The sequence below is a fragment of the Aotus nancymaae genome, unplaced genomic scaffold, assembly GCF_030222135.1.
Source record: "Aotus nancymaae isolate 86718 unplaced genomic scaffold, 86718_ANA_hifiasm-v0.15.2.pri h1tg000006l, whole genome shotgun sequence".
Taxonomy (NCBI): domain Eukaryota; kingdom Metazoa; phylum Chordata; class Mammalia; order Primates; family Aotidae; genus Aotus; species Aotus nancymaae.
This window is the reverse complement of record NW_026988417.1, coordinates 10070955-10080077: the sequence shown is the minus strand read 5'-3', so window position 1 is coordinate 10080077 and position 9123 is coordinate 10070955. Positions and strand designations below refer to the sequence as shown.

The 9123-nt window shown below is 33.3% G+C and overlaps 1 pseudogene; it reads left to right on the top strand.

The window, feature by feature from the left end:
- Positions 1 to 8617: 8617 nt before the first annotated feature.
- LOC135272078 (U6 spliceosomal RNA) lies at positions 8618 to 8717 on the top strand (annotated as a pseudogene).
- The last annotated feature ends 406 nt before the right edge of the window (positions 8718 to 9123 follow it).

The following is a 9123-nucleotide window of genomic DNA, read 5'->3' as shown; positions in this document are numbered from 1 at the left end:
TGCTCAATAGAGGAAAAATATGACTGGATACTATCTACCTATCTTTTAAGATTCCACAATCAAATTTTAAAATTTGGGCAAGAGGTAATTATTCTCTCTTTCTTATTATGCTGAAAACTTTACCATAAATCACAACACCTGAAACATACTTTTGAACTTACCTGGAAGATGGATGATGGTAAATTGGCCTTTTCCCTGAGGGCAAGTGAAAGGTTGAACAGTTTTATCTCAAGTAATTAAAAAATGTGTCTAAGCCATAACTCTATTGTGAAGGATGGCTAAACTTTCCAAAGTATCATTTGCTAGATTATTTCCGACTCGGGTTATTAATTTTTTCAACTATTTACTGATTTACTACTTTCTAGGTTAGAGACACAGGATATAAATTAGAAGCCAATGAATTTCCATTGTATATATGGTAGTATTAAGGTGGGAATGAGAATGTGGTATAGAGTAAAATACATTCACCAATTTCATATGATTAGATGAATGTTTAAAATAACGTATTTAAAAGCACTGTGAATAACGTATTTAAAAGCACTTTAAACAATTGTTTGTTTAAAGAAAGGAATCAATAATTTTGTGTTAAAATATTGAGAACACTTTTCATTGGATGCAATATTCAGTTTGGTCAACTAGGATGGCTAGAGTAATATTTTCCTCTCAGAGAGAGCTGTTCATGGTGACTTCCTCATGTCAAGAGAAGCAGGTTGCTATGTTTAAAATCCTGCTTATGCTATGAGGGCTGGAGCAAGCCCCCTTGTCCTGGGCCTCAGTTTTCTAGCAATAATTAGCACGGCCAAACTTTATCTAGGGACAGGGATAATAAGAATTCCTCTTGTTCTCACTTCTTCACAGTTGCTGCTAGATGGGATGTGTTTTTTGTGAAAGGGCAAGGTATTCTTTCCCAGAAGCTCTGCAATGATTCCTCTGCCATTCAGACCTATATTTGAATCCTTTAAGAAACAACCACAAATAGGGTATCATTTGTCTTTCTTAAAATCCTCCCAAGGGACAGAAACACACACACACACACACACACACACACACACACACACACTTGTCAATACTGTTTACTGTTTGGTAGAGTAAATGTAAATTTGATGTTTACCCCAGCAGTTGCTGATGGCTTTTCATGGACAATGACACATCCTTGGACTCTTTGACATTTTATTTTGTGCTCCTGGGGCTGCCAGCTTTTTTCTGTAACTGCCTGTCAAAGTAACAAGATCTTGCCTGCTTATTTAGAACAACCTGCTTAATAACTGACAGTGTAATCCAGCCCCAGCCTTTTAGTCATACAGGCTGGCTTTCACAGTGAGATTGGGATATTTTGTCCCTAGAACATAAGGTGTACACTTAAAATATCCTCAAGAGTGTTGACCTAGAATGACAACTTGAAAAGTGGGGGTTCTTTGTGAAATCACGACATTGGTATTCTTAGAACTTCACAGATATAAATAATGAACATGAAATCTTGAAGTGAAAGTAGAATCACAGTGAGAGTCAAACACACCGAAGAAATATTTAGTGTACAAAAATAACCTTCTCCCCAATTCATTCAACTAAAAATATTGTTGAATGACAAAGATGTATACTGTTCTACCACAGAATTTCCTCTTTGAGAGGCAGCTGGAGCTAGCAATTATGGTTAAGGACCAGGCTTTTGCAGTCCCATAGATTTCAACACTTTCTCTACCTCTCATTTAACTGTTTGATCTTGGGCTAGTTAGCTACCACCTCTGAGCCACAGCTTCTCTTACATAAAATGGGGAAGACACTATCCTTAAATGATACTTGATAATGATAACTAAGAATTCTGCATGCAAAATACTTAGCAAAATATTGGCACATATGAGGTGCACACATTGATTTTTTACCTTTTTTTTTCTGGTAGAGTTATTATCATCACCATTGGCAACATTGGTATCATGCTAACTGCCATTCTCTTCCTCCTCTCAGCCCACACTCAGGTCTAAACGTTTTTAGGATTTGGCTCTCAGAAATCATATCCCATGCTCTACCTCCATCGTTAATTTTCTCGCAACACTTGCTTTCTTTCTGGAGGCAGCATATTCCTGCCTTCAGGCATCTTCACTAGCTGATGCCAGAGCCTGAGATGTTCTCCCTCAGGTTTTTGCAGAAGTGTTTGTTTCCTCATTCAGGTCTTGACTTACAGACCATCTCTCTTAAGCATGTCTCTGTATTTTATTGGAGCTGAGTTTTCATCCTAATCAATTTGTTTGTTGGTTGTTTACACATCCTTATGCAATCTCCATGATAGCACTGCTTTTCTTTTCCTGATATTTCACTTTGTATTGCCCACTTTTAAAAGTAACTTACGGTAGAATATTCTCGAAAAAGAAGTTCATTAAATGGATGATATAATCAATCAATCATCATTTAATAAAAGGTTTACTTCAGAATAAACTTCAGAATGATGATACTTCAAAACTACGGGCTATGGAGCTAGTGATCTTTGATTCAAATCTGGATACATGCTAATGGAGAGATTTTGGACTAATGTCTTAATCACCAAAGCTTTGGAGTTTTCATTTGTAAAATTTAAAATTTTATAAATCATTAAAGAATTTTGTGAAGATTAGATGAAAACATGCATGTAAAGCACTCAAACGATGTCCCAGTATATTAAAAAGTGTCCACTGTTTATTACTGTGAAAATTAAATACTAGCTAAAAACATATTCAGCCCAATATTAGCAATTTTCTCTGAATTTCTAGTATCTGTTTGCATCTTGTATATTTCATATATGTGCCTCCAGGAAACTTTTGTTTTTGAGCTCAGTTACTTAGCATTATGTGCTTCAGGCATTTTTAAAAAATGAGATATACTTCATTATTTTAAAGTGATAGTATCTTTTAAATTTGGGCAACTCAGTGTTTTTATTAAACTCATACTGTTGTACAATTATCAACATTATATAATTCCAGAATATTTTTTAAATAGCAAACAGACATCCCACATCCATTAGTATTGCATTCCGTTCTCCTCTTCCCACAGCCAATGTCAACTACTGACCTCTATCTATGGATTTTTCTCTTCTAAACATTTTATGTAAATTGAATCATAATATGTTGCTTTATGTGTTGCTTTTCTTCAAGTTATAGTAATGCTTTCAAAGTTTGCTTATATGAATTACCGTAAGTCAGTACTTCATTTCTTTTTATTGCCCAATAATATTCCATTTTATAGATATAACGATATTTTGCTTTTCCCTTCTTCAGATAATAGACATTTGGATTGTTTTTACATTTTAACTATTTTGTTTGAAGAATATTGCCATGAAACAAATGTATGTTTATGTGTGGATGTATATGTTCATTCCTCTAGGGTATATATCCAAAAGTGAACTGGTTGGTCATACGGTGGCTATATATTTAATATATTGGAGAACTACAAAACTGTTTTCCAAAGTGGCTGAATAATTTGACATTCCAATCAGCAGTTTGTGAAAATTCAAATTTCTTTGCATCTTCACTAAGACTTTTTTTTTTTTTAAATTATAGCCATGGTAGTATGAAATAGTATCTCATTGTGGTTTTGAATTTCTTTGTGTTTAATGATGCTAAGCAAATTATTTTTTAATATTTATTTTTGGTTCAGGAGTACATGTGCAGGTTTGTAATACAGGTAGGCTGCACATCATGGGGGTTTTGGTCTACAGATTATTTCATCACCTAAGTAAGAAAAATAGTAACCGATAGGCATTATTCTGATTCTCTCCCTCTTCCCAACTTCCACATTCAAGTGTCCATGTGTTCTCGTTGATTAGCTCCCACTTACAAGAGAGAACATGTAGTATTTGGCTTTCTGTTCTTGCATTAGTTTGCTTAAGAAAAGGACTCTAGCTCCATCCATGTTGCTGCAAAGGACATGATCTCGTTCTTTTTTATACCTGCATAATATTCCATGGTGTATATGTACCACATTTTGTTTTTAAATCTACTCTACCATTGATGGGCATTTAGATTTTCTCCCTGCCTTTGTTCTTGTGAATAGCACTAAGATCAGCATACCTGTGCATGTGTCTTTTTGGTAGAACAATTTATATTCTTTTGGGTTTATACCCAGTAATGGGATTGCTGTATCAATGGTAGTTCTGTTTTTAGCTCTTTGAGAAATTGTCAGCCATTTTCCACAATGGTTGAACTAATTAGTTTCACCAACAGTATATAAGTATTTAATTTCTCTACAAGCTCACTAACATTTGGTTTTATTGCCTTTTTAACAGTAGCCATTCTAACTGGTGTGAGATGGCATCTCATTGTGGTTTTGAAGTTGGTTTAAAATGATCAGTGATGTTCAATTTCTTTTAATAGGCTTATTGACCACACGTATGTCTTCTTTTTGAAAGTGTCTATATTTATATGGGGTTGTATTTTTTCTTGTAAATTTGTTTAGTTCTTTATAGATGCTGGATATTAAACTTTTGTTTTATGCATAGTTTGCAAACATTTTCTCCCATTTTGTTGGCCGTCTGTTCACTCTGTTAATTTCTTTTGTGGCACAGACATTCTTAAGTTTAATTACAGCCTATCTGTCAATTTTCGATTTTTTTGTGATTGCTTTGGAATCGTTGTCATGAAATCTTTACCAGTTCCTATGTCTAGAATAATATTGCCTAGGTTTTCTTCAGGGTTTCATAGTTTTGTGTTATACATTTAAGTCTTCAATCCATCTTGAGTGGATTTTTGTATATGGTATAAGGAAAAGTCCAGTTTCAATCAACTGCATATGGCTAACTGGTTATTCCAACACCGTTTATTGATGTCCTTTCACCATTGCTTGTTTTGTCAGCTTTGTCAAAGATAAGGTGGTTGCAGGTATGTGGCTTTATTTGTGGCCTTTCTATTTTTTTTCTCTTGATTTATCTGTCTTTTTGTGCCAGGACTATGTGGTTTGGTTACTGTGGTCCTGTAGTGTTATTTGAAGTCAGGCAATGTGATGCCTCCAGCTTTGTTCTTTTGCTTTGGATTACCTTGGCTCCTCGGGCTTTTTTTGGTTCCATATGAATTTAAATTTCTTTTTCGAATTTTGTGAATAGTGTCATTGGTAGTTTGATGGAAATATGTACTTATTAGCTACTTTTATATATTCTTGGGAGAAGTATCTATCTAAAACCTTTGCACATTGTTTAATTAAATAATTTAACACTTTATGATTGAATTATAAGAATGTGTTTTTCATATTTTGGGCACAAATTCCTTATCAAGTATATAATTTGCAATTATTTTTCCCACTTTGTTATATTTTCCAGATAAAAATGATAAATTTTTGATAAAATTCAATTTATGTATTTTTTTTCTTAGGTCCCTTGTGGTTTGGGTACTTATGTAAGAAACAATTGCATAAACCTAAGTCACATGATTTACTCCTATGTTTCCTTCTAAATGTTTTATATTTTTCGCCCTTACATTTAGATATTTAATCTATTTGAATTATTTTATATGGTGTGATGTAGGGGTAGAAATTAGAGAGAGAGAGAGAGAGAGAGAGAGATCCACATGTTCCAGCACCATTTGTGTATTTTAAAAAATATATATATATATATATGTGTGTATATATATATATTTGGCTTTTAAGATATGATACCAAGAAGTGTGAGTCCTCCAACTTTGTCTACTTTTTCAAGATTGTGTTGGCTGCTCTGGTCTCTGACATTTCTACGTAAATTTTGAGATCAGTTTGACAATATCAGCAAAGAAAAAGATATGGAATTTAGATAGGGAATATGTTGAAACTGTAGATCTATTTGGTGACTGTTTCAATCTTCAGAATATAGAGTCTTCCAATCTAAGAACATGGGAAGACATCCTATTCATTTAAGTTTTTTTTATTATTATACTTTAAGTTCTGGGATACATGTGCAGAACATGCAGGTTTGGCATGGTGGTTTTCGCATCCACCCCGTTGTCATCTACATTAGGCATTTCTCCTAAAGTTAGCCCTCCCCAATTCCCCCACTTGCTGCTATCCTTCCTCTAGCCCCTCAACTCCCTGACAGACCCCAGTTTGTGATGTTCTCCTCCCTGTATCTATGTGTTCTCATTGTTCGACACCCACTTACGAGTGAGAACATGCAGTGTTTGGTTTTCTGTTCTTGTGTCAGTATGCTGAGAATGATGATTTACAGCTTCATCCACATCCCTGCAAAGGTCATGAACTCATCATTTTTTCTGACTGCATAGTATCCCATGGTGTATATGTGCCACATTTTCTTTATCCAGTCTATCATTGATGGGCATTTGGGTTGGTTCCAAGTCTTTATTGTTGTAAACAGGGTCTCAACAAACATACATGTGCACATGTCTTTATAATTGAATGTTTTATAATCCTTTGGGTATATACCCAGTAATGTGCTTGCTGGGTCAAATGGTATTTCTAGTTCTAGATTCTTGAGGAATCGCCACATCATCTTCCACAATGGTTGAACTAATTTACACTCCCATCAACTGTGTAAAGCATTCCTATTTTTCCACATCCTCTCTAGCATCTGTGTCTCCAGATTTTTTAATGATCGCCATTCTCATTGGTGTGAGATGGTATCTCAATGTGGTTGGCTGTATAACTGTCTTCTTTTGAGAAGCATCTGTTCATATTCTTTGGTCACTTTTTGATAGCGTTTTTTTTTTTTTTTTCTTGTAAATTTGTTTAAGTTCTTTGTTGATTCTGATTATTAGCGCTTTGTCAGATGGGTAGATAGCAAATTTTTTTTTCCCCATTCCATTGACTGCTGGTTTACTCTAATGTTAGCTTCTTTTGTTGTGCAGAAGCTGTTAAGTTTAATTAGATCCCATTTGTCTACTTTGGCTTTTGTTGCCATTGCTTTTGGTGTTTCAGTCATGAAGTCCTTCCCTATGCCTATGTCCTGAATGGTATTGTCCAGGTTTTTGTGTTTAATTTATCTCGATAATGTTTGTGGTATTAAGTGTGCACGTTTACACTTCTATCATTAAATTTATTCTCAAATACTTAATTATTTAGATGCTATTTTAAATGGCATCAAGTTCATTTCCAGATTATTCATTGCTAAAGTAGAAAAAACTACAATTAATTATTATGTATTGATCTTGAATCCTGCAAACTTGCCTAACTTGTTTGTAGCACAAGAGATTTTTTGGTACATAATTTAGGATTTTCTATTTGCAAGCTCATGTAATATTCAAATGGAAATAGTTTTACTTCTTATCTTGCAATCTGGATGTCTTTTGTTCCTTTTTCTTGCATAATCGCCAAGGCTAGAATCTCCAGCACAGTGTTGAATACAAGAAGTGAGAATGAAAATCTTTATCTTGTTAATTATCTCAGAAAAAAATTATTTTAATCTTTCACCATTGAGTATGACGTTAGCTGTGGTGTTTTCTTGAGCCAGCTTTACCAGGTTCAGGAAATAGTCTGCTATCATGAAATAGTTTAGGATTTTTTCAAAGGCTTTTTCAGTGCCTATGGGATCATAATATGTTTTTTAATTATTATTTTTGTAGTATGACATATTATATTTTTTTGTACGTTGAACTAATCTGGATTCCTGATAGACTGCATTTGGTTCCACTTTGTCCTACCTGGTGCAATTCTTTTAAGATATTGCTGGACATGATTTACCAGTATTTTGGTAAGACTTTTTCGTGCTTATACTCAAAAGGGATATTGGTCTGTTGTGATTTTTTTTCTTGTGATGTTCTTGTCTAGTTTTGGTGTGAGGACAGTGCTAGTCTCCAGAATAAGCTGAGAAGGGCTCACTTCTAATATACTTTTGGAAGAGGTTGCAAAAATTGGTATTAATTTTTTTTAAATTGGTAGAATTTACCAGTAAAGACATCTCGTCTTAAATTTTCTTTACAGAATTTTAAAAATATTATTTCAATCCCTTGACTTGTTATATGTTTATTCATTTTCTGTTTATTTTGAGTAGGTTTTGGCAGTCTGGGTCTTTCTAAGAATTTGTAATCTTTATCTTATTTAGCCAATTGTCTTGCATACAGTTGTATATAGTAATCCCTGGTCTTTTTAATATAAAGTTGGTAGTATTGTTCCCTTTTTAATCCTGATTTTAGTAATTTGAGTATCCTCTCATTTTCTTGACTATGCTAGCTAAAGGTATGTCAATTGTGTTAATTTATTTCAAAGATCCAATGTTTGGTTTGTTGTTCTCTATAGTTTTCTATCCCCTCTCACTTATTTTTATTCAAATTTTTATTAATTATTTATACTTGTTAAGGTTCCTTTTGATATTCTTTTTCTATTCCCTTAAGAAGGAAGATTGAGTTAGTAATTTGTTATCTCTCTTCTTTTCCAATACAGGTATTTGCAGACATACATTTTTCTCTAATCATTGTTTAGCTTCATTTCAGAAGTTTTGTTATACACTGATCTTTTTAAAAATTTATTTTGAAGTACTTTCTCATTTGTCTTGTGACTTATTCTTTGACCCACTGATTATTTAGAAAGATGATACTTGAGTTCCATACATTTATAAATTTCCAAACCTTTATTTTGTTAATTTATTTCTAATTTCATTCCATTGTTGTTAGAACACATATTCTGCATGATTTAAATTCTTTAAATGTATTGAAGCTAATCTTATGACTTAATTTATGAGCTATCTGGAAGTACTTTTTGTTGGAACTATACACAGAAGATTAACATTGCCTCAGTGCAATGATGACACACAAATTCATAAAGCATCCCATAACTTTTAAAAAGTATATTATGTCTTTTATTTGTATCACTACCTCAGTTTTCTTTATGTTATTGTTTGTTTCCCTGGGATATCTTTTTCTGTCCATTTTCTTTAAACCTATTTATATCATTCAACTTAAAGTATGTGTGTTGTAGCAATACATAGTAATATCTCTTTTCATTCTGGCAATTTCTGCCTATTACATGAATAATTATAATATTTGATTCATTTGCATTTAGTGTAACTGCTGACAGTTTGAGACTTAATGTCTGCCATTCAGCTATTTGTTTTTACATATCTTGAGTGATTTCTGTTTTTCTTTCTCCATTTTTTTCCTTCATTACTGCCTTCTCTTATGTTGTACAGGTACTCTGTGCTATCACACTTCAGTTCTCTTGCCATGTCATTCATTATATACTTTT